General features: G+C 41.5%; 1 long non-coding RNA gene across 2 annotated transcripts in view; it reads left to right on the top strand.

The window, feature by feature from the left end:
• LOC114892821 overlaps window positions 1-25,324 on the top strand; it is a 54,718-nt gene that overhangs the window by 4,607 nt on the left and 24,787 nt on the right. The window contains exons 3-4 of one of the 2 annotated variants that reach the window (XR_003792779.1): window positions 14,239-14,597; window positions 24,127-24,447. This is a non-coding gene — a long non-coding RNA (uncharacterized LOC114892821). The remainder of the gene's footprint in view (window positions 1-14,238; window positions 14,598-24,126; window positions 24,448-25,324) is intronic. The other variant, XR_003792780.1, reaches the window with a different exon arrangement.

Consider the following 25,324-nt stretch of genomic DNA (forward strand, 5'->3'; position numbering starts at 1 on the left):
ATTGTGAAATTTTTTGTTCTAGTTCTGTGAAAAATGCCAGTGGTAGTCTGATAGGGATTGCACTGAATCTGTAGATTGCTTTGGGTAGTAGAGTCATTTTCACAATGTTGATTCTTGCTATCCAAGAACATGGTATATCTCTCCATCTATTTGTATCATCTTTAATTTCTTTCATCAGTGTCTTATAATTTTCTGCCTACAGGTCTTTTGTCTCCTTAGGTAGGTTTATTCCTAGATATTTTATTCTTTTTGTTGCAATGGTAAATGGGAGTGTTTTCTTGATTTCACTTTCAGATTTTTCATCATTAGTGTATAGGAATGCCAGAGATTTCTGTGCATTAATTTTGTATCCTGCTACTTTACCAGATTCATCGATTAGCTCTAGTAGTTTTCTGGTAGCGTCTTTAGGATTCTCTATGTATAGTATCATGTCATCTGCAAACAGTGACAGCTTTACTTCTTCTTTTCCAATTTGGATTCCTTTTATTTCCTTTTCTTCTCTGATTGCTGTGGCTAAAACTTCCAAAACTATGTTGAATAAGAGTGGTGAGAGTGGGCAACCTTGTCTTGTTCCTGATCTTAGTGGAAATGCTTTCAGTTTTTCACCATTGAGGATGATGTTGGCTGTGGGTTTGTCATATATGGCCTTTATTATGTTGAGGAAAGTTCCCTCTATGCCTACTTTCTGCAGTGTTTTTATCATAAATGGGTGTTGAATTTTGTCGAAAGCGTTCTCTGCATCTATTGAGATGATCATATGGTTTTCTCCTTCAATTGTTAATATGGTTTATCATATTGATTGATTTGCGTATATTGAAGAATCCTTGCATTCCTGGAATAAAGCCCACTTGATCATGGTGTATGATCCTTTTAATGTGCTATTGGATTCTGTTTGCTAGTATTTTGTTGAGGATTTTTGCATCTATGTTCATCAGTGATACTGGCCTGTAGTTTTCTTTCTTTGTGACATCCTTGTCTGGTTTTGGTATCAAGGTGATGGTGGCCTCGTACAATGAGTTTGGGAGTGTTCCTCCCTCTGCTATATTTTGGAAGAGTTTGAGAAAGATAGGTGTTAGCTCTTCTCTAAATGTTTGATAGAATTCACCTGTGAAGCCATCTGGTCCTGGGCTTTTGTTTGTTGGAAGATTTTTAATCACAGTTTCAATTTCAGTGCTTCTGATTGGTATGTTCATATTTTCTATTTCTTCCTGATTCAGTCTTGGAATGTTGTGCATTTCTAAGAATTTGTCCATTTCTTCCAGGTTGTCCATTTTATTGGCATAGAGTTGCTTGTAGTAATCTCTCATGATCTTTTGTATTTCTGCAGTGTCAGTTGTAACTTCTCCTTTTTCATTTCTAATTCTATTGATTTGAGTCTTCTCCCTTTTTTTCTTGATGAGTCTGGCTAATGGTTTATCAATTTTGTTTATCTTCTCAAAGAACGAGCTTTTAGTTTTATTGAGCTTTGCTATCGTTTCCGTCATTTCTTTTTCATTTATTTCTGATCTGATTTTTATGATTTCTTTCCTTCTGCTAACTTTGGGGTTTTTTTCTTCTTCTTTCTCTAATTGCTTTAGGTGCAAGGTTAGGTTGTTAATTCGAGATGTTTCCTGTTTCTTAAAGTAGGATTGTATTGCTATAAACTTCCCTCTTAGAACTGCTTTTGCTGCATCCCATAGGTTTTGGGTCATCATGTCTCCATTGTCATTTGTTTCTAGGTATTTTTTGATTTCCTCTTTGATTTCTTCAGCGATCCCTTCGTTATTAAGTAGTGTATTGTTTAGCCTCCATGTGTTTGTATTTTTTACAGATCTTTTCCTGTAATTGATATCTAGTCTCATAGTGTTGTGGTCGGAAAAGATACTTGATACAATTTCAATTTTCTTATATTTACCCAGGCTTGATTTGTGACCCAAGATATGATCTGTGCTGGAGAATGTTCCATGAGCACTTGAGAAAAATATGTATTCTGTTGTTTTTGGATGGAATGTCCTATAAATATCAATTAAGTCCATCTTGTTTAATGTATCATTTAAAGCTTGTGTTTCCTTATTTATCTTCATTTTGGATGATCTGTCCATTGGTGAAAGTGGGGTGTTAAAGTCCCCTACTATGAATGTGTTACTGTCGATTTCCCCTTTTATGGCTGTTAGTATTTGCCTTATGTATTGAGGTGCTCCTATGTTGGGTGCATAAATATTTACAATTGTTATATCTTCTTCTTGGATCGATCCCTTGATCATTATGTAGTGTCCTTTTTTGTCTCTTCTAATAGTCTTTATTTTAAAGTCTATTTTGTCTGATATGAGAATTGCTACTCCAGCTTTCTTTTGGTTTCCATTTGCATGGAATATCTTTTTCCATCCTTAACTTTCAGTCTGTATGTGTCTCTAGGTCTGAAGTGGGTCTCTTGTAGACAGCAAATATATGGGTCTTGTTTTTTTTATCCATTCAGCCAGTCTGTGTCTTTTGGCGAGAGCATTTGATCCATTTACATTTAAGGTAATTATCGGTATGTATGTTCCTATTCCCATTTTCTTAATTGTTTTGGGTTTGTTATTGTAGTTGTTTTCCTTCTTTTGTGTTTCTTGCCTAGAGAAGGTCCTTTAGCATTTGTTGTAAAGCTGGTTTGGTGGTGCTGAACTCTCTCAGCTTTTGCTTGTCTGTAAAGGTTTTAATTTCTCCATCAAATCTGAATGAGATCCTTGCTGGGTAGAGTAATCTTGGTTGTAGATTTTTCTCCTTCATCACTTTAAATATGTCCTGCCACTCCCTTCTGGCTTGCAGAGTTTCTGCTGAAAGATCAGCTGTTAACCTTATGGGGATTCCCTTGTGTGTTATTTGTTGTTTTTCCCTTGCTGCTTTTAATATGCTTTCTTTGTATTTAATTTTTGACAGTTTGATTAATATGTGTCTTGGCATTTTTCTCCTTGGATTTATCCTGTATGGGACTCTCTGTGCTCCCTGGACTTGATTAACTATTTCCTTTCCCATATTAGGGAAGTTTTCAACTACAATCTCTTCAAATATTTTCTCAGTCCCTTTCTTTTTCTCTTCTTCTTCTGGAATCCCTGTGATTCGAATGTTGGTGCATTTAATGTTGTCCCAGAGGCCTCTGAGACTGTCCTCAGTTCTTTTCATTCTTTTTTCTTTATTCTGCTCTGCAGTAGTTATTTCCACTATTTTATCTTCCAGGTCACTTATCCGTTCTTCTGCCTCAGTTATTCTGCTATTGATCCCATCTAGAGTACTTTTAATTTCATTTATTGTGTTGTTCATCGTTGCTTGTTTCATCTTTAGTTCTTCTAGGTCCTTGTTAAATGTTTCTTGCATTTTCTCTATTCTGTTTCCAAGATTTTTGGATCATCTTTACTATCATTATTCTGAGTTCTTTTTCAGGTAGACTGCCTATTTCCTGTTCATTTGTGAGGTCTGGTGGGTTTTTATCTTGCTCCTTCATCTGCTGTGTGTTTTTCTGTCTTCTCATTTTGCTTATCTTACTGTGTTTGGGGTCTCGTTTTTGCAGGCTGCAGGTTCGTAGTTCCCGATGTTTTTGGTGTCTGTCCCCAGTGGCTAAAGTTGGTTCAGTGGGTTGTGTAGGCTTCCTGGTGGAGGGGACTAGTGCCTGTGTTCTGGTGGATGAGGCTGGTCTTGTCTTTCTGGTGGGCAAGTCCACGTCTGGTGGTGTGTTTTGGCGTGTCTGTGGACTTACTATGATTTTAGGCAGCCTCTCTGCTAATGGGTGCGGTTGTGTTCCTGTCTTGCTAGTTGTTTGGCATAGGGTGTCCAGCCCTGTAGCTTGCTGGTCGTTGAGTGAAGCTGGGTGTTGGTGTTGAGATGGAGATCCCTGGGAGATTTTCGCCATTTGATATTACGTGGAGCTGGGAGGTCTCTTGTGGACCAGTGTCCTGAAGTTGGCTCTCGCACCTCAGAGGCACAGCACTGACTCCTGGCTGCAGCACCAAGAGCCTTTCATCCACACAGCTCAGAATAAAAGGGAGAAAAAGTAGAAATAAAGAAAGAGGATAAAATAAAATAAAGTAAGATAAAATAAAGTTATTAAAATAAAAAATAATTATTAAGAAAAAAATTTTTTTAAAAAGTAAAAAAAAAAAAAAAGGATAGAACCCTAGGATAAACAGTGAAAGCAAAGCTATACAGACAAAATCTCACACAGAAGCATACACATACACACTCACAAAAAGAGGAAAAGGGGAAAAAATAATAAATCTTGCTCTCAAAGTCCACCTCCTCAATTTGGAATGATTTGTTGTCTATTCAGGTATTCCACCGATGCAGGGTACATCAAGTTGATTGTGGAGATTTAATCCGCTGCTCCTGAGGCTGCTGGGAGAGATTTCCCCTTGTCTTCTTTGTTTGCATAGCTCCCGGGGCTCAGTTTTGGATTTGGCCCTGCCTCTGCGTGTAAGTCGCCGGAGGGCATCTGTTCTTCGCCGGAGGGGCGCATCTGTTCTTCACACAGGACGGGGTTAAAGGAGCCGCTGCTCCGGGGGCTCTGGCTCACTCAGGCCGCGGGGAGGGAGGGGCACGGAGGCGGGGCGAGCCTGCGGCGGCAGAGGCCAGCGTGACGTTGCATCAGCCTGAGGCGCGCCGTGCGTTCTCCCGGGGAAGTTGTCCCTGGATCACGGGACCCTCGCAGCGGCGGGCTGCACAGGTTCCCCGGAAGGGGGGAGGTGTGGAGAGTGACCTGTGCTCGCACACAGGCTTCTTGTGGCAGCAGCAGCAGCCTTAGTGTCTCATGCCCGTCTCTGGGGTCCGCGTTGTTAGCCGCGGCTCGTGCCCGTCTCTGGAGCTCCTTTAAGCAGCGCTCTTAATCCCCTCTCCTCGTGCACCAGGAAACAAAGAGGGAAGGAAAAGTCTCTTGGCTCTTCAGGAGGTCCAGACTTTTCCCCGGACTCCCTCCTGGCTAGCCGTGGTGCACAAACCCCCTGCAGGCTGTGTTCACGCCGCCAACCCCAGTCCTCTCCCTGCACTCCGACCGAAGCCCGAGCCTCAGCTCCCAGCCTCGCCCGCCCTGGCGGGTGAGCAGACAAGCCTCTAGGACCGGTGAGTGCTGGTCGGCACTGATCCTCTGTGTGGGAATATCTCCGCTTTGCCTTCTGCACCCCTGTTGCTGTGCTCTCCTCCGCGGCCCCGAAGCTCCCCCCCTCCGCCTCCCGCAGTCTCTGCCCGCGAAGGGGCTTCCTAGTGTGTGGAAAGCTTTCCTCCTTCACAGCTCCCTCCCACTGGTGCAGGTCCCGTCCCTATCCTTTTGTCTCTGTTTATTCTTTTTTCTTTTGCCCTACCCAGGTATGTGGGGAGTTTCTTGCCTTTTGGGAGGTCTGAAGTCTTCTGCCAGCGTTCAGTAGGTGTTCTGTAGGAGTTGTTCCACGTGTAGATGTATTTCTGATGTATCTGTGGGGAGGAAGGTGAACTCCGCGTCTTACTCTTCCGCCATTTTCCCCGCCGTCACCACTACACCTTTTTATGTCCACAGCGATTTCTTGAATGACAGTTATGTGCTAAGTCACTGTGCTAAGTTCAGTGGACACAGCTGTGAGCAGACAGACTGTGTCCCCACAGAGGTAAACATGTATATGCAGAGGATAAAATCATATGAGGGAAATGAACTGTGGGTGAGACAGGATAACAGGGAGACCTCACTGTAATAGGTCAGGGGAGGCTTGTGGTCCAGTGTTTAAGACTCCGTGCTTCAAATCTTGGGGGCACGGGTTCAGTCCCGTATTAGGGAACTAGGATCCCACATGCCGCACAGTGTGGCCAAAAAAAAAAGGTCACGGGAGGCCTTTCTGATGAGGTGGAATTTAAGATGGGACCTGAGAGTAAACCAGGATAAGAGGCAGCAAGACGTGCCAGCAAGACATCTCCATCATGGGAACGGGCTTGCTGTGTGTGAGGAACTGAAAGGAGGTCATTGTGAGCAGAGCATGGAGGACAGAGAGGAGGGACGCCCAGCAAGGCTGAGACAGGCCTGGGCTAGATGCTATATCACAAAGACCTTGTGTACTGGCACCTTGAGCACCAAAAGGTAGAAAAGCCACTGAACTGAAGCAGCCCCAACATCCAAACCAAGATCAGGTACAAATGAGGTCCCTGAGAGCTGCAAAGCATTATTGACTGGACCAGAGGTTTCCAAACCGTCTCAGTTTATGGAGCCCTTAGTACCCCAGTGATTTTTTTCATGGTGCCCTTAGGCCAAAAGAAATACATAATGGTTCCATTTATTAAGTAGTTAGTTCCAAACAATGTAATGTCTTTATGTCCTAACAACTTTTTAGCAGTCATTTGAAAAAATGATACTCATAAATTGAAAGAAAATAATCCTATTTTTATTGCATTGTTAAATCACCTGGTTACTAATGGGATGCACATGCCTGTTGGGCACTGGACAACAACTCAAACTTTGGAATCAGATTGGACGCTGCCACCTTTATTTCCTGTTCCACAGACTTCCTTATGGGACTTGGTTTTTTTTTTTTTTTATCACAGTTACTGCAGAAAACATGATTTTGCAAAGATATGCCATCATTGAAAGGAATGCAGCATGATATAATGTTGACATTGAACAACCCTAAATTGGTGCAGTGTTCAACAGATGCTGAGTATTTCACGTTTCCCTTAGGGAATTTCAAGTATCTCCTAGCACTTCCGTGAATTTATATGGTGCCTTGGGGTGACTTGGTATACAGTTGGGGGACCACAGAAATAGACATATTACTTTCAGACTGTGGAACGAATATATTCCTTTGCCGCTAAATCCTTTCTCAAATCCATATTTGAGCACATAGTAACATTATGTGTGAGAATTCCAGGAAGGAAAATCACCACCTTTCTGGAAATTGTGTCCTATTTGCGCATAAATCAATAGGGGTGGCCCCAGAGTGCTAAGCCAGCCTGGCTGCTTTGGATAGAGGAGAGGAGGGGAAAGGTGAGAAATGAGTACAGATCTTCAGCAACAGCATGAAAGCATGTGCTGTTGAACAGAGGAAATGAGCATGCAATGTGCAATAGAGATTTGGGGGCCCCTGATGAAGCAATGAATGCCAGGATTCTGAAGGGTTGGTTGTTGTCAGAACCCGCAGTTAAACTGGCTAAGCCTTGGGGCGTTGACCCTCGTAATCAGGAACATCCGGCCAGAAGATGATTATAGAACATGCAGAAAAGGAATTCAACACCTAGCTCTACCAACACATTCCTTTGGTTGCTCTCATCTGTTTCTTTTTTTTTTTTTTTTTTCCGGTACGCGGGCCTCCCACTGCTGCGGCCTCTCCAGTTGTGGAGCACAGGCTCCGGACGCGCAGGCTCAGCGGCCATGGCTCACGGGCCCAGCCGCTCCGCGGCACGCGGGATCCTCCCACCGGGGCACGAGCCCGCGCCCCCTGCATCGGCAGGCGGACTCTCAACCACTGCGCCACCAGGGAAGCCGTCATCTGTTTCTTTAGATGGATGCCATTCTTGGTGACTGAGAGAAAGTGTGAGGATTAGTGAGCAGATGAGCAGACCTGTATTTGGAATGCTCCAGAACCTTGATGCAGTATAAGCACCGTGTTGTTTCAATGAATGAACAGTAGCCAGTAGAACCAGTTGACTTGAAGGCAGTTTAACTTTCTCTTTCTGCATGACATCATTTATGCAAATTTTCCAGGGTGGTTGAGACACTGATGAAACCATTTTGCATGGAGATAACCTTATATCATCCTTGTGATGGCTGGACCCAGGAAATCAGCTGGAGAATCCACAGTATCACTCAGAGGTGAAATGTGTCCTCATTGGTCAACACTTTAGGCATGAGAAAATCCACTCTGAATGAAGAAGCGCTCTTAGGTTGGCTTAGGCCATCTCCTTCTATCTGGTAGATTATCAGAGAGAGAGAGAGAGAGATACTTCCCTGGGGGAAATCCCTAGCCTTGGAAATTTTGCACTTGTTGGCATATTGAAGGGTCCAAGTTCTCTTTGCAAGGTGTAGTCATCTGGGTTCCCTCCTGGATCCACTGACTTGTCACGGTTTGCCACATGGAGAGTGGTTCCAGTGGTCAATTAACAAAATTAAAAAAGCATGGCTTTATTGGGGGCTGGGAGTGGGGATGGAAAATAGCAATATATCCCTTCGAACGTGGATGACCTAGACTGGAGCCACCTTTCCTCACTACATATTACATTTAAAGTAAGCTCGTGCTACCTTTTGAGGTGGAATATAGGGCATAGTTAAACGTAATGGTCTCTAAGAGCCCAGATGCTTAAACAACAACTACCATTTATTGTTTATATGGCGTTGGGAAGGGTACTCGATCTTTCTGTGCTGTACTTTCCTCATGTTACAATGGGGATGGTTTTTCTAGTACCTACCACAAAGGGCTGTTGTGAAGATTAGAGGAGATACTGAACAAAGAGGATTCATATGCTCTATGAACAGGACCTGGCTTACAACAGACATTCAGTACTTGTTTTTTTTTGAGACTCCTGTTATCCAGGACTAGATAAATAGATTATAAGGTTCTTTGAGCCAAGATGCCTATTTTCTCTTTCTTTTGTAAGTCTTTCAATCTTTAGAACAATGTTGAGCACAGAATTGGTGCTGTTGATTAATAACTTATAAAAATATTTCCCAGTGAATACTCAGGCACTTCTGAAAGTTGCAAGAGCTCTCAGGGTACTTGGTCATAAAACTAACAAACACACCAAGATAGTCCTTGATTACAGTTCCAGATGCTCATATCTCATTTTCTTCAATATCCACTTGAATATTGTATTTATTTATTTTAAAATATTTATTTATTTTTTGTCTGAGTCGGGTCTTAGTTGCCCCACGCGAGATCATTCGTTGAGGTGCGTGGGCTCTTCATTGTGGTGTGTGGGCTTCTCTCTAGTTGTGGCACATGGGCTCCAGAGTGCGCAGGCTCAGTAGTTTTAGTGCGCAGGCTTAGTTGCTCCGCGGCATGTGGGATCTTATTTCCTAGACCAGGGATCGAACCGGCGTCCCCTGCATTGCAGGACCGATTCTTAACCATTGGACCACCAGGGAAGTCCTGAATATTGTATTCTGTCTTTGTTGAGATGATCTCATTGTTCTATTGGAACTTTTTGGAGTTAAGGCTTGAAGTAAAGACCCTTTATTAGCCTAAACTTGCAGGATGACAAAATCTAGGGCTTTTAGCAGCTAGGTAGAAAAGGTAAACAGGGCTTCCCTGGTGGTGCAGTGGTTGAGAGTCCGCCTGCTGATGCAGGGGATGTGGGTTCGTGCCCCGGTCCGGGAAGATCCCACATGCCGCAGAGCAGCTGGGCCCGTGAGCCATGGCCGCTGAGCCTGTGCGTCCGGAGCCTGTGCTCCGCAACTGGAGAGGCCACAACAGTGAGAGGCCCGCGTACTGCAAAAAAAAAAAAAAAAAAAAAAAAAAAGGTAAACAAGTGAAGGGTGCCGTGTATATGGTTCTGGATGGTCCTGGAGACATCAGAATACTAGGACAGTCATGTCCCATCTAAATGCATTCAAATTCAATTTTTCAAAATTTAGACTTCATTTTTAATATCAGTTTAAGGTTTACAGCAAAACTGAGGGGAAGGTACAGAGATTTCACATAAACCCCCTGCCCCCCACACATGCACAGCTTCCCCCATTATCAGCATCCCCATCAGAGTGGTACCTTTGTTAAAACTGGTGAACCTACGTTGACATGTCATTATCATTCAGAGCCCATAATTTACATTAGAGTTCACTCTTGGCATTGTACGTTCTGTCGGTTTAGACAAATCTGTAATGACATGTATCCATAATTGTGGTATCATGTGGAGTGTTTTCACTGTCCTAAAAATCCTCTGCCCTCTACCTATTCATCCCTCCCCTCCTCAACTCCTGGCAGCCACTGATCTTTTTACTGTCTTCATAATTTTGCTTTTACCAGAATGTTATGTAGTTGAAATCATACAGTATGTAGCCTTTTCAGGCTGGCTTCTTTCACTTTGTAAATATGCATTTAAAGTTCCTTTGTGTCTTTTCATTATTTGATAGTTCATTGCTTTTTAGTGCTGAATAATATTCCATTGTCTGGATATACCATAGTTTATCTATTAATCTACTGAAAGACATCTTTGGCAACTATGAATAGAGCTGCTATAAACTTTATAAAAACCATTTGCAGGTTTTTGTGTGGACATAAGTTTTCAACTCCTTTGGGTAGATACCAAGGAGCATGATTGCTGGCTTGTATAGTAAGAGTATGTTTATTTATATTTTATTTTTGGCTGCGTTGGGTCTTCGCCGCTGCGTGCAGGCTTCCTCTAGTTGTGGAGAGCAGGAGCTACTCTTTTTTTTAAAATTAATTAATTAATTTATATTTTATTTTTGGCTGCGTTGGGTCTTTGTTTCTGTGTGAGGGCTTTCTCCAGTTGCGGCGAGCGGGGGCCACTCTTCATCGCGGTGCGCGGGCCTCTCACTATCGTGGCCTCTCCTGTTGCGGAGCACAGGCTCCAGACGCGCAGGCTCAGTACTTGTGGCTCACGGGCCTAGTTGCTCCACGGCATGTGGGATCTTCCCAGACCAGGGCTCGAACCCACGTCCCCTGCATTGGCAGGCAGATTCTCAACCACTGCGCCACCAGGGAAGCCCAAGAGTATGTTTAGTTTTATGAGAAACTGTCAAACTGTCTTCCAAAGTGGCTATACCTCAATTCAGTTTTAAAAATAATATTGTAATCACTACAACAAACATGTCTACGGGTGGAATTTGACTGTACTGACTGATTGTAACCTCTGGAAAGGGTGCATAAGACTTGCCGAGGTATAATACAGCTCAGAATTCTACACTAGGAATCATAGCGAATACAACTTCTCTTGATATCTCCTTGGTCCACATGAAAAATACGATGAATGAACAATTATCTTCTCTTCAAAATGCTCAGGACAGAAGTGTTTTCTATGCAATGCAGGTACCAAACACATCCAGGAAGCTAGGGATCCTCTCCAAGGAAACATGAAAACAAGTGCATTTATTTATTTATTCAGCCATTCCTTCATCCATCAAAGTTTTATTGAATTCCTAGTGTATTGTTTGGTTGAGAGTAAATCCCTTTTCTTTTTCTTTTTAAAAAAATATATTTATTTGGTTGTGCTGGGTCTTAGTTGCGGCAGGTGAGCTCCTTAGTTGCGGCTAACTGGCTCCTTAGTTGTGGCATGTGAACTCTTAGTTGTGGCATGCACGTGAGATCTAGTTCCCTGACCAGGGATCAAACCCTGGCCAGCCCCCTGCATTGGGATAACGGAGCCTTAACCACTGCACCACCAGGGAAGTCCCTAATCCCTTTTCATAAGGAGTTTACAGTTTAGCGGTGGAAATAAGCCAAGGGCTCAGATGTCTATTAAACAGGACAGGATGAGAGAAGGCTCAAAGTCCAAATGAACCGCTAGGGGAACAGAAGGGGTGGAGAGACCACGCCCACTTGGGAGGCTGAAGGCAAGATTACATGAAGGAGGAGGAGTCACAGTAGATTTGAAGGAGAGGCTGTACTGTTACAAGGAGAAGAGGGTCAGTCGGGGAGGGCTAGGAAAATGCGCTAGAAAAATGCAGGGGCCCAGTGTCCAGGAGACACCCATTTGTTCTACCCTGGAGTTTAGTGTCTACAGGAGGAAAAGTGAAACAATGAAGCTGGAAAGATGACAGCAGGCAGGAATGCAAATAATTGACAAGAACAGTTGAGCACTCTGAGCAAAGCCCAATTTAGGACCAGAGAGAGAAGTAAAATTCTTGCTCTTCACTGAACGTGGGCTGTTTACCCTAAACTCTCTGTGCCTTGGTTTCCTCACCTGTAAAATGCGGATACTACTAACGCATTATTATTTACTTCTTGTAATGTTCTTACAAGAACTACTTACTGAGTAAAAACCATGTGTCATGCTTTATGTGCATTAATTTATTTTATTGTTACAACAACCTTATGAGGAAGATACATTATAATCCCCACTGATGTCTGAGGAAAATGAGGCATAGAGAGAAAAAGTAACTTGACAGATGTCACAGAGATAGAAAATGGCAGGGCAGGGATAATGAGATACTGTCTAGTGTATGATTTGGTCAAGATCAAACATGTGAGCTCTTAGCTTAGTGCCTGCCAATAGCAAGTGCTTGATAAGCGCTACCTATTAATATTATTATTATTAATTCTATTATTATTATTATTTGGCTGGAGAAGTCATCTCAGGCTTCATGGAGGAGGTGACATTTGCAATCAGCCTTGAGGGTGGGTGGGCTTTGGACAGGTGGGGATGGAGCAGAAGGACATTTTAGACTTACGGACATAGCAGGAGCTTTGCAGCTTTGGGATAGAGAATCAGGGAGGAGACCTGGAGGCTGGATCATAGGCTCTAAGGGAAACAGGAGAGAAGGGTTCAGCTGGTGGTAGTGTGTCAGCATTTGAGTTTTAAATATAGGCAGTGAGGAGATCAGAGCTTTGTTCAATTTTCTGTCTGTGAACCAAGCTGCCTGCTCTTGAGGCCATGCTGTCCTCTGGGGGCAGCTCTGCAAACCTGAGTCTGTGCAGCCAGGTACCCAGTTCTAGGGGTGCTGCCCAGGCCAGAAGAGGAAACGTCTTGGAGATCAGGAGTCTCCACTCAAAAGTCCAGCTTTCATTCTAGACTCATCCCTTGATCAGGACAGGTTGTCATTGAGTGCTTGTGTGTGCTCAGAGATGAAGGGAGAAAAAGAAACTGAATAGCAGAAACCCCTCTGCAAGTCTTGTGGCTTTCTGCACCATCTCTCCTGCTGATACTTCCGTTTAAGATCCAAAAGGGCACAGCTGACTTAAACCATCTCCAGGGCCAGATATTCCTGGGTGAAAATGAGGGGCTTCTTGGGAGGAAATGAAAGAAGACAGAGATGTGGTTTTGCCTTAAGATTTTCTAATGTGAACTGCTGGACGGATTCATTTTGAAATAGAAAGATGGGCCTGAAAGTGTGATGTAAGTGCAGTCATTTGGAGTCCCTCCTGGAGAACACACAGAGGTGAGTAGGGGTTCTCCAGAATTACCTTGATGGAGTCTTTGGCTGGGAAGTGGGAGTGGAACATGCACAAAAATAGAAACTAGACCACCGGTCCCGTGTTTTCCAAAGGGCAAGTGCTATGTGAGGTAATTTTAGACTGTAAGGGAACAACCCATTAAACAGTTACAAATCACAAATGATAACGTTTTTCCATTTCATAGTTTTTCTGAAGGCATCGAGGAGGAGGTCTCAGTTTGGGGCTAGATGTGTCTTTAATGCCTCTCCACCACTTGTTGATCTCTTTAACAGAGAGTGGGCCTCAGGTGCAGAGGTTTTAGAAGGCAGAAGTATCAATTCTAGAGGGTCTCATCCTTGGCTCACACTGCTATTTCTTGAAAAGAGCTTTAAAAATTACTTTTGGGGGCTTCCCTGGTGGCGCAGTGGTTGACAGTCCGCCTGCCGATGCAGGGAACACGGGTTCGTGCCCCGGTCCGGGAAGATCCCACATGCCGCGGAGCGGCTGGGCCCGTGAGCCATGGCCACTGAGCCTGCGCGTCCGGAGCCTGTGCTCCGCAATGGGAGAGGCCACAACAGAGAGAGGCCCGCGTACCGCCAAAAAAAAAAAAAAAAAAATTACTTTTGCCTGGTCTTCTCCTCCTCCCTCTGCCGGAATTCTGTTTTAGTAGGTCTGGGGGTATGGCCTGGACATTGGGACTTTTAATAGCTCTCCAGGCAACGGTTTCTGATTAGAATTTTACATTGTATTTATTAATCTATTTTTGGCAAGTGATGGTTTTCTATTTCAGGTAATGAAGTAAAATTTCTTCTCAGTATCAATTGACTTAAGAAAATTAGTAAGTGCCCATTAAAAAAAAAACCCCACAAAATGGAATAGTGCAGGTGGCATTTGGATATGGTAAAAACAAAATATGCATGGAGTGAACTTTGGGAAATCTTTGGGTCCTTGCTTCATGCTACAATTTCTGACCTCTTGTCGGTCCAGTCCCCTCAAAAATAAAATGGAAATAATTATTCCAGGTCACCTTTTTCTCAGTGGGTTTACTCTGGGAATCAAATGATTGAGCTTTGTTAAGTTTTGTTGATTTGCTAAACAAATGTGAGGAAGGAAATAATGGTGCAGGGAGGGCTAGTTGGCAGATTTACTGAGGGCTGGATTTGGGGCATCTTAGACCAGGCTATTTGGAAGTATTGATTTCCAGGTACTATCTTCTCTTTCTTCCCACCAGAATGACCCACTGGTTTCCAGTAAAGTTATCATAGCCTACAGTAATGATTGATTTGCTCCAGTGGTAAACTAAAGAACAACTCACAGTCCCACCAAGGCCTCCAAGGGTTGCATGTTCTAACAACAGCTGGACATCTTGTGTTCCTGCCCCCTCAGTCAGGATCTCCACACGTTGGTGTGTATGGAGGAGGTGCTGGCCTGGCTCTCTGCAGACTGAATTATAGTCCTGGTTCTGCACCTTCCCGCTGAGTGTCCTCCTCCATGGGCTGCCGTTTCTTCAGCAGATAAGTGAGGGGCTTGGACCAGTTGAAGACGAAGTCCAAACTCAGATGCCTTCAGCACCAAAGAGGTGACCCAAATGTAAGTCTCTGCCAAGGGAATTGGGAGTGGTTGGGCCTGTGGCCAAGTGGAGAGCACAGTCTCACAATAAAGATATTCAGATCCAATTTCTAAAAACCATGGTGTGGTCTAAACAATAAATCTGCAAGATGACAATTGGCAATTCTTGGATGCGGTAGTTTCTAAGATCCCTTTTAGTTCTAAAAATAAGTTTATGATAGTAAAATAAATTCAAAGTTTCTCCTAGAGGTTTTTGATATGATGGCTGTATTCGGTAATACCCAGGGGCTTCCTTGATAAAAAGACCCAACATTTAAAATAAGAGCTAAGGTTCACATGCTAAATTCTTTAAAACCATTATCTCATTTAATCCCTGCCACAGCCCTGTGAGGTCAGTACTATTATAACTGCTTCATAAAGAATGAGGAAATTGAGGCTCAGAGAGTTTGTCTTTTAAGTAAGATCTCTAAAACAGCACCATCCAATAGAAATATAATGTGGGTCACATATGTCATTTTGAATTTTCAAGTAGTCATGTTTAAAAAAAGTGAAAAGAAACAAGTGAAATTAATTTTAATAATATATTTTATCAACTTGGAACATTATCGTCTCAAAATATAATCAATGTTAAAACTAATTAATGAGGGACTTCCCTGGTGGCACAGTGGTTAAGAATCCACTTGCCAATGCAGGGGACACGGGGTCGAGCCCTGGTCTGGGAAGATCCCACGTGCCCCAGACTAACTAAGCCCGTGCGCCACAACTACTGAGCCTGCGCTCTAGAGCCCGTGAGCCACAACTACTGAAACCCACACGCCTAAAGCCCGTGCTCTACAACAAGAGGAACCACCACAATGAGAAGCCCGTGCACTGCAACGAAGAGTAGCCCCCTCTTGCCACAACTAGAGAAAGCCTGTGCACAGCAACGAAGACCCGATGCAGCCAAAAAAAAAAATTAATTAATGAGATACCTTACATTTCTTTTTGTACTCAGTCCTTGAAATCTAACGTTTTCTCCTTTTATAAGACATAGCTCTATTGAACTGTAATTCGCATACCATACAATTCTCCCATTTAAAGTGTACAATTAAATGATTTTTAGTACATTCACATATGTGCAACCATCTCCATAGTCAAGTTTAGAACCTTTTCATCAATTTGAGAGGAACCCCATATTCTTTAGCTGTTATGCTCCTAATAACCTGGTTGCTTCCCTATGCAACCACTCATCTACTTTCTGTTTCTATAGGTTTCAATTCTGGACATTTCATACAAATGGAAACATATAATATGTGGTCTTTTGTGACTAGCTTCTTTACTTCTTATGTTTACAAGCTTCATCCATATATAGCATATGTCAGTGCTTCATTCCTTCTTATGCACAAATAATATTCCATTGTATGATTGCATCACATTTGGTTTATCCATTTGTCTGTTGATGGATATTTGGGTTGTTTCCGCCTTTTTGTTGCTTTGAATAATTCTGCTATGACATTTGTATGCAAGTTTCTGTGTGGACATATGTTTTAATATCTCTTGGGGTTGTTACCTAGGGTTGCAATTGCTGGGTCATATGGTAACTCGATGCTTGATCATTTGAGGAACTGCCAGACTGTTTTCCAAAGTGGCTATACCCTTTTACATCCCCGTCAGCCGTGTATGAGGGTTCCAATTTCTCTACAGTCTTACCAACACTTGTTGTTCACCCGACTTTTTTTTTTTTGTGGTACGCGGCCTCTCACTGTTGTGGCCTCTCCCATTGCGGAGCACAGGCTCCAGACGTGCAGGCTCAGCAGCCATGGCTCACGGGCCCAGCCGCTCTGCGGCATGTGGGATCTTCCCGGACCGGGGCACGAACCCACATCCCCTGCATTGGCAGGCGGACTCTCAACCACTGCTCCACCAGGGAACCCCTACCCAACTTTTTTTTTTTTTTCCGGTATGTGGGTCTCTCACCGTTGTGGCCTCTCCCGTTGCGGAGCACAGGCTCCGGACGCGCAGGCTCAGCGGCCGTGGCTCATGGGCCCAGCCGCTCCGTGGCATGTGGGATCTTCCTGGACCGGGGCACGAACCCGTGTCCCCTGCATCGGCAGGTGGACTCTCAACCACTGCGCCACCAGGGAAGCCCTACCCAACTTTTTGATTCTGGCCATCTTTAGTGGGTGTGATGTGTTATCTCACTGTGGTTTTGATTTGGATTTCCCCATGACTAATGATATGGAGTGTCTTTTCATGTGTTTATTGGCCATTTAATACCTTTCTTGTAGAAATGTCTATTCAGATCCTTTGCCCATTTGTTAATTGGGTTATTTGTCTTTCTATTATGTAGATATATGTGTTCTTTATGTATCCTAGGTACTAATTCCTTATCAGGTATGTGATCTGTGAATATTTTTCTCATTCTGTGGGTTGTCTTTTTACTTTCTTATTTATTTATATTTTATTTTTGGCTGCTTTGGGTCTTTGTTGCTACACACGGGCTTTCTCTAGTTGCGGCGAGTGGGGGCTTCTCTTGTTGCAGAGCATGGGCTCTAGGCGCACAGACTTCAGTAGTTGTGGCTCGCGGGCTCTAGAGCACAGGCTCAGTAGTTGTGGCGCACAGGCTTAGTTGCTCTGCGGCATGTGGGATCTTCCCGGACCAGGGCTCGAACCCGTGTCCCCTGCATTGGCAGGCGGGTTCTTAACCACTGCGCCACCAGGGAATGTCTTTTTACTTTCTTGATGGTGTCCTTCAAGGCACAAAAGTTTTAAATTTTGATAAAGTTCAATTTATCTATTTCTTCTTTTGTTGCTTTTGCTAAAGCTCTAAGATGGAGGTATATAGTGATAGACGCCTACATTAAGTAAAAAGAAAGATCTCAAAGAAATAATCTTACTTTACACCTTAAGAAACTAGAAAAAGAAGAGCAAACTAAGCCCAAAGTTTGCAGAAGGAATGAAATAACAAAGATCTGAGTGGAAATAAGTGAGAGACTAAAAAGACAATAGAAAAGATAAATGAAACTAAGAGCTGTGTTTTTGAAAAGATAAAATAGATAAAACTGTTAGCTAGATTTACCAAGAAAAACAATGAGGACTCAAATAAATAAAATTAGAAATGAAATAGGCGACATTACCCATATGAAAAATATGATGAATGAACATTTTTCTCCTCTTCGAAGTACTCAACCTTTTTCCCTTCTTTCTTGAGATAATCATGATTTTTCTGCTTACTCTTTTAATATGGCAAATTACATGTATAGGTTTATAAATGTCAACTCAACTTTACATTCCTGGAATAAACTCTACTTGATTGTGATACATTGTTCTTTACATATTGCTGGCTTTGATGTATCAGTGTTCATGGGTAAGATTAGTCTGTAATTTTCCTTCCTCAGAATACCCTCCTCAGTTTTACCCTCCTCAGTTGATGAGGGTTCCATTTTATTTATTGTAAAGTCTGACATGATTTCTTCTTTATATGTTTGGTAAAACTCATCAGTAATGCTATCTGGGCCTACAGTTTTCTTTTGGGAAGGTTTTAAATTATGTAATTAATTTATTTTATGGTTATAGTATTATTTTAATTTTCTCTTTCTTCTTGTGTCAGTTCTGATAATTTATATTTTTTTAGGAATTTGATTATTCAAAAATTTGGAATTTAGAAATGTTTCAATATATTGTCCCTTATGATCTTTTTAATGTCTAAAATATCTAGAGTGATGCCCTTTTCATTTCTGATATTGATTATTTTTGTATTCTCTTTGATCTCAATTTGTCTCACTAGGGATACGTTTTTTATTCAATTACTTTCTACTCTTACCATTTTTTTTCCTCCTACATTTTATTTGGGTTTAATTTGTTATTTCATGTCTAACTTCTTGAGATGGAAGCATAGATCATTGACTTTTTTCAGTCTTTCTTTTTTTTTAAACATCTTTATTGGGGTATAATTGCTTTACAATGGTGTGTTAGTTTCTGCTTTATAACAAAGTGAATCAGTTATACATATACATATGTTCCCATATCTCTTCCCTCTTGCGTGTCCCTCCCTCCCACCCTCCCTATCCCACCCCTCCAAGCAGTCACAAAGCACCGAGCCGATGTCCCTGTGCCATGTGGCTGCTTCCCACTAGCTATCTACCTTATGTTTGTTAGTGTATATATGTCCATGCCTCTCTCTCACCCTGTCACAGCTCACCCTTCCCCCTCCCCATATCCTCAAGTCCGTTCTCCAGTAGGTCTGTGTCTTTATTCTTGTCTTACCCCTAGGTACTTCATGACATTTTTTTTCTTAAATTCCATGTATATGTGTTAGCATATGGTATTTGTCTTTTTCTTTCTGACTTACTTCACTCTGTATGACAGACCTTTCTTCTTTCTTAATATAAGGGTCTTAAGATTGTAAGTTTCCCTATAAGCTTGATCTTAATTGGTGCCCCCAATTAATTAATTATTATTGGTTATCTATTGTTACATCACCAGTTCCTATCAGAGTGCCCAGTCTCCCGTATGTTCAAAGTATTCCAAAGGCTTCTTATTTCATTCAGGAGAAAGCCAGAATCCTTGTATTGGCCCACTTGTCCCTCCGTGATCTGCCTTCTACTTCCTCATTGGTTTCATCTCCTATTGTTTACTCACTTCTGTATTCATCCCAGATTGGCCCTCCTGCTGTTCCTTGGAAACATCAGATACACTCTTGTCTCAGGGCCTTTGCGCTTGCTGCCACCCATATCTGGAAAGCCTATACTACAAATAGATGCCTGGCTTGCTGCTTTCCTTCATTCGGGTCTCTGTTGAAATGTACCTTTTCATAAAGGCCTTCTGTGACTACCTATATAAGATAGCACCCTTTAGCATACTCTGTCCTCTTTACCATTGTTTATTTTTCTTCATTATGCCTTTTGCCAACTGACACCAAATTATGTGTTTTTTTGTTTTGTTTTGTTTGGCTCTCCTCATCTCCCCTCTCTAGAATGTAAGCTCTCTGAGATGGGAGATTTTTTTTTTTCTGTTTTATTTACTGCTGTATCTCCAAAGTCTAGAACAGTGTCTGGAATATAGTAGATAATATACAATTATTCATTGATTGAATGGACTCTGTGCTTGGAATAGATCTGGATTAAATATTTCTGAATCTATCATTTATCAGCCATGTGAACTTGAGCAATCAAATGAAACTTTCTTAGCGCCAGTTCCTTTATTTGTATAATGGGGATAATAATGTTGCCCTGAGATACTGAATATACAAGTTCCTTATGAAGTATAAAATTATAATGAGACATTTTTAATATTATAGTCAGAAATGTCTTAACATGTTTAAATTTCTTTCTCTTTGGACTTCCATGCTATTAAAAATTCACTCCTTTGGGATAAGACATTTTGTTGCATTTGGCTCTAGTTGAATTATAAGTATGTTTCTTGGAAAGGATAACATTTTTATGCTTCTGTAGCTTTAACAAGTCAGCAGGAATTCACATAGAATTCATTGTCCCTGAAGGCATGGGATATAGGAGAGGTGTTTTTCAATGGAGAAAGCAGCAAGTAAAGATCTGAAGCATGGGGAGAGGAAGTTCTGGAAGGGCAGTTTTAAGTGCACACTGGGGAAAAAATTAAGAAGTCTTTTATTAGTCAGGTAAGGATAGGTTATGCTACAATAAAAAAACCACCTCAAAATTTCAGTAGCATGACCAAGAAAAGGTTAGTTTCTTGTCCATATAAAGTATGCTGTGAGTCCATGCTACCCTCCAGGGGATGGGGGCAGGAATAGTTGTGTTATTATATATGTCTGTGTGTGGGACTTAGTAGGAAGTCTGAATTAAACAACTTTAATAAATTTAATAAAGTTTTATAAGATAATTGCAGTCCTATGTCCTGGCAGAAGATTTTAGAGTTTATGTAGGAATATACTTGAATATACTATTGTGATTCTGTAGCCCCTTCCACATAGAGTTTAGATGCAATTATTACATTCTCCAACTAAAAGTTGTGTCATATATCTTTTGTGTGTGTGTGTGTGTGTGTGTGTGTGTGTGGTGTATCTTGATGAATATATATGTTTATGCGGGAATGGGACACATTATTTGAATTAGAACTTTAAATGCTACCATTTATTGAGCACTTTCTATGTACCAGGTACACTCCCAGGTACCAGGGGCTTTAGACATCTTATCTCATTTATTATAATTCTGAAAACAGCTCCTTGAGGTAGGTACTATTGTTGTACACACTTTATAGTGAGGAACCGATGTTCAGCAGTGTGAAGTAATTTGACTTTAGTCACACAACTAAGTGGCGGAACTTAGACCAAATTCAGGTCTGCTTGGCTCCAGAGGCCATGATCTTAACCATAATGCAGTGCTGCCCACCCCTCCCCGTTTCCATATAGTACGTCCTGGATGTATAAATGCTGTTAAGTTTATCAACAAACCAAAATTGATGATGACAACATGATGATGATAAATGTAGTAATATGGTGGTGGTTATATATGATTTGACAGCATTTGGGCCTAAGTTAGACTGCCAAAGATGTCCTGTTGTATGTGTAACATTCCCAACATTATAATTACTCCTTTGGGTTCAGACTTTGCATGTGGCAGACCCCAGTTAAAATGCAAATGTATTTCCTGGGAGCAATAATAAGTTAACACCAATCATTATGACTGCATCAGCAAGAAACAGCCAATTTCTATCACCAGGGAATAATCAAGCAGAGAAGACAAAATTTAAAATAGTCAATGTGCTAGAAGGTAATTTAATGTAGTATATACTCAAATGAGAAATTAAATATAATTAGTGGAAGTTATATTTCACATAAATATAATGGGTAGGCCAGTGAGGGAAGGGTCTCATAATTGGCAGTAGTTTTCAGGAGAGGTTTCTTGGAGTAGGTGGCACTTGATATGAGTCTTGAATTCCTGGGTGACTTGAAAACCATATGTTTGTCTCATAATCCTGATTTCCTAAACACTCTGTAGTAATTCTCTCTTATTTTTTTTTCTGCCCATAACAGTCTATCTTTCTCCATATTCTCTTCTCTTCTTTCTCTACACTAATTTAAAAAATTTGACTTGAGTGGGAGCTTCATCTTTTTAAAGATCTTTGTCCTAGATAGTGTTTAATGGCTCACAGATAGGCACTTAATCTGATATGAGCCAGTCCTAATACCCAAACTTAAACAGCCATAGTTGATGAGTTCAGTCGTGGGTAGCTGACCCAAGATTAGCCACTTAGATCCGTTTGTAGGATTTTTGAGTTTGGGATAGAGAAAGTAAGTCTCAGTTCCTCTGTGGGTTTGTGCATTGTGAGATTTGAGATACGGAAGCTATGAATATAGTTCAAGAAAGAATAAAGTTGACCTACAGAATGAAACACATGAGACACACAGAGAGGGTCTTGGTGGAATTTAAGTTTCTGATTCCAGAGGTCTCTGAGATCCACCATTAAGCACTGATGTGGTTATTCAATCTTCATATGAATAATTTCTAAATAATCTCCTCCCCTACTCCACCCCCCGATCCCCCATCTATCTTTTGCCCTTAGCTAGTCTGAGTTGAATTTTTGTCACATGCAACTAAGAGAGTCCCGGCGAATATTGTATTTTGTTTTATTGTAACTTCATGTTGAAATAGGTAGAATAGAGATTATCTTTATTTCATAGAGAAGAAGATGAGGCTCAGAAAATATAATGTAGTGAAGACACTGAAAAATATGAGAAGTTGATCCAAAATTTCTCACACTGGAGAAAACACTGGTAGGTACTGGGAGATGCAGGCAGGAAAAGTCTGCTAGTTTAGGAAACTCAGTGTATAAACTATGAATAAAGTAGCTTTCCATTGCTGTGGGTATTCTGAGTGCTCTGACGCCGAATTTGGTATCATTTTAGCTTGTGTTTTTCGTTTTTTTGTCAGCAAAAGCTTGGCTTTTGAGGGAAAAGGAGGAAACCCAATTCCACCGCAGCACCTATTTCCCATTTTACTTAAGGTCCATGGGGTTACCCAGGTGTGAAGTCAGTCATGACTCTCTGTACCTCAGGGATGTAATACTGACAACGATGGCTTTTGACAAGGGCTGATTTCAAAATGAAACTGAATGCTGATTGTCTCACTCTTATCAAAGCACACTTGAATCTATATTAACCTAGGGACACCAAGAGATTCAGAAAGAACAATCCCTGGAGTTTAAGGACAAACTTTGCTTATGCCATCTTTAAGTAAAGAAAAGAAAAAGAACTTAGGACATTTAACAATTTATCTCCTCTTTTATTTCAAATAAGATTTAAGGTGGTTTAAAGGATATGAAAATATAGGAAGACAATAAGTTAAACGTAGAAGAGAACTGAAAAAATAAATGACCATAAGAGTTAGGAGTGAGGCTCATAAACAATGAATATGATACAATCCTATACATTATGTGATAACTGGTCCCCAATTTAGGCTTTAAGCTTTCTTGTCAGTGCAAACAGGGAAACCTAATTGATTACACAGTTTGCAATGTTCATGAGATAAACCAAAGCAAATCCTTGGGAGAAGTACAACTGCATCTGATCCTGTGACCAAAAACAATGTGTCCCTGGGTTCTTACAAAGAGAGTACTGTGTTATATAATGTAAAAGGCCTCGAGTGCTCCTTCCAGGAGACCCAAGGATGAGATTCACAGCCCTGGCAGTATTATTTCTCAAATTTTAATCATCTTTATAATTTCTGCCATATCTACATTTAAAAAATTATTAACCTAATATATTTCTAACATAGGTTTCACTTGGATTCCATTTTATTTTATTTTTTTATTTTTATAAATTTATTTATTTATTTATTTTTGCCTGCGTTGGGTCTTCGTGGCTGTGCGTGGGCTTTCTCTAGTTGCGGTGAGTGGGGGCTACGCTTCGTTGAGGTGCGTGGGCTTCTCATTGCGGTGGCTTCTCTTGTTGTGGAGCATGGCCTCTATGTGCATGGGCTTCAGTAGTTGTGGCACGTGGGCTCAGTAGTTGTGGCTTGCGGGCTCTAGAGCACAGGCTCAGTGGTTGTGGCGCATGGCCTTAGTTGCTCCACAGCATGTGGGACCTTCCCGGGCCAGGGCCGGAACCCGTGTCCCCTGCATTGGCAGGTGGATTCTTAACCACTGTGCCACCAGGGAAGTCCCTTGGATTCCATTTTAAACTTAATTTCATCTTAGCAAGGTAGATGGGCTAGTTCTAGTTTTCTAATACCCTTTAAATTAAGTTTATAAGTATTAAAATGAAAAAGTCTATTATAACCCCAAATTTTCTGATGTACCCCCTTGGTGCTACACCTTGGGAAACACTGGCTTGGGGAAAAAGAGAAATCCAACATTTGAATAACCATGACCTCATTACATCTTAATATCTCTCTTATGAAGTATTATGACCATTAGTGTTGAGAATTCTGAGGTTAAAGAATTTTCACGAGGTCCCACAATAGCCAAGCCAGGATGAACCTCAAGTCCTCTGATGAAAGTCAAGTTCCAGCTTCTAGAGGAATGCATGGAGGGCCTTGTCCCCAAACCAAAGTTCAGACCCTCCTTGACCGTTTGCCCCTTTGCTTCCTCCCAGAATGCCTCATCCCCTGCTTGGTCCATAGTGATGCCAGCCTGTGGTTATTGGAACCTGGTCTGCCAGACCAAATGGAGGAAGTCTGCCAGGCAGATGTGGAACCCAAAAGAGGAACTTCACCAACTGCTGTGGACAGCTCTAGCGCTTCATGCCCCCGTGGACTTTTGGGGAAGTATTTTTGTGGCTCACCAGTCTCTCATTAGGCAAAGGTCACATGTCCTGTCTTGGCCTTCTCTACTGGTGGAAAGTACGGCTGGGAGATTTGGAATGGTTGCTGTTTGACTTTGATTCTTGGCACGACTGTCACCATGAGCTTTTTTGGTAAGATCACAAGCTGAAGTTTGTTGTTGAGGATTGCAGGATTCCTTGTAATCTTTGGGAACGTTTTGAATCATAACTGGCAGTGGCTTTCTGATGGCAACTTGAGCAAGCTCAGGGGGAGAAGCCATCACCCTCTCTCACACGAATATGACTTTGGGTAAATTACCTTGAACTCTTTACCTAGGGGTGTAATCTACATTCTTTCTGAGCCCTGATTTATAGTGTAAACATTTTTCTTCTCATTTTAATGAATAGAAGTAATGTTTTCTGCTCCATCCTTCTCTTAAAGAGATTTTAAAGTCTCTTATAATTTAAAAATTTTTATTATTTAAAAAATTTTTATTTTGCTATAGTTGTAGATTCACATGCATCTGTACAAAATGCTACAGAAAAATTCTGTGTACTTTTTTACCCAGTCTCCCCTAATGGTAACATTCTTAAAGAGATTTAAAATTTGCTGAGGTATAATTTAGATATGATAAAAATCACTCTTTGAAAGTGTACAGTTTGATGAGCTTTGACAAATATATACAGCTGAGTAACTGCTATCACAATCAAAAGATAGAACATTTCTATCATCCCAAGAAGTTTCTTCATGCCTCTTTGTAGTTAACCCCCTCTCCCCATTCCCAGCCCCTAGAAACCACTCATCTGTTTTTTGTCCCTATACTTTTGCCTTTTCTAGACTGTCTTTTAAATGGAATCATACAGTATGTAGTCTTTTCTGTCTTTTTATTCACTTAGAATATTGCTTTTGAGATTCATCCATGTTTCTGAATGAATCACTGGTTTGTTCCTTTTTATTGCTGAGTAGTATTCCACTATATGCCACAATTTGTTTATCCACTCACCAACTGATGGACATTTGTGTTTTTTC

This window comes from Monodon monoceros, unplaced genomic scaffold (genome assembly GCF_005190385.1).
Source record: "Monodon monoceros isolate NGI ecotype Baffin Bay Population unplaced genomic scaffold, NGI_Narwhal_1 Super_Scaffold_12, whole genome shotgun sequence".
Taxonomy (NCBI): Eukaryota; Metazoa; Chordata; class Mammalia; order Artiodactyla; family Monodontidae; genus Monodon; species Monodon monoceros.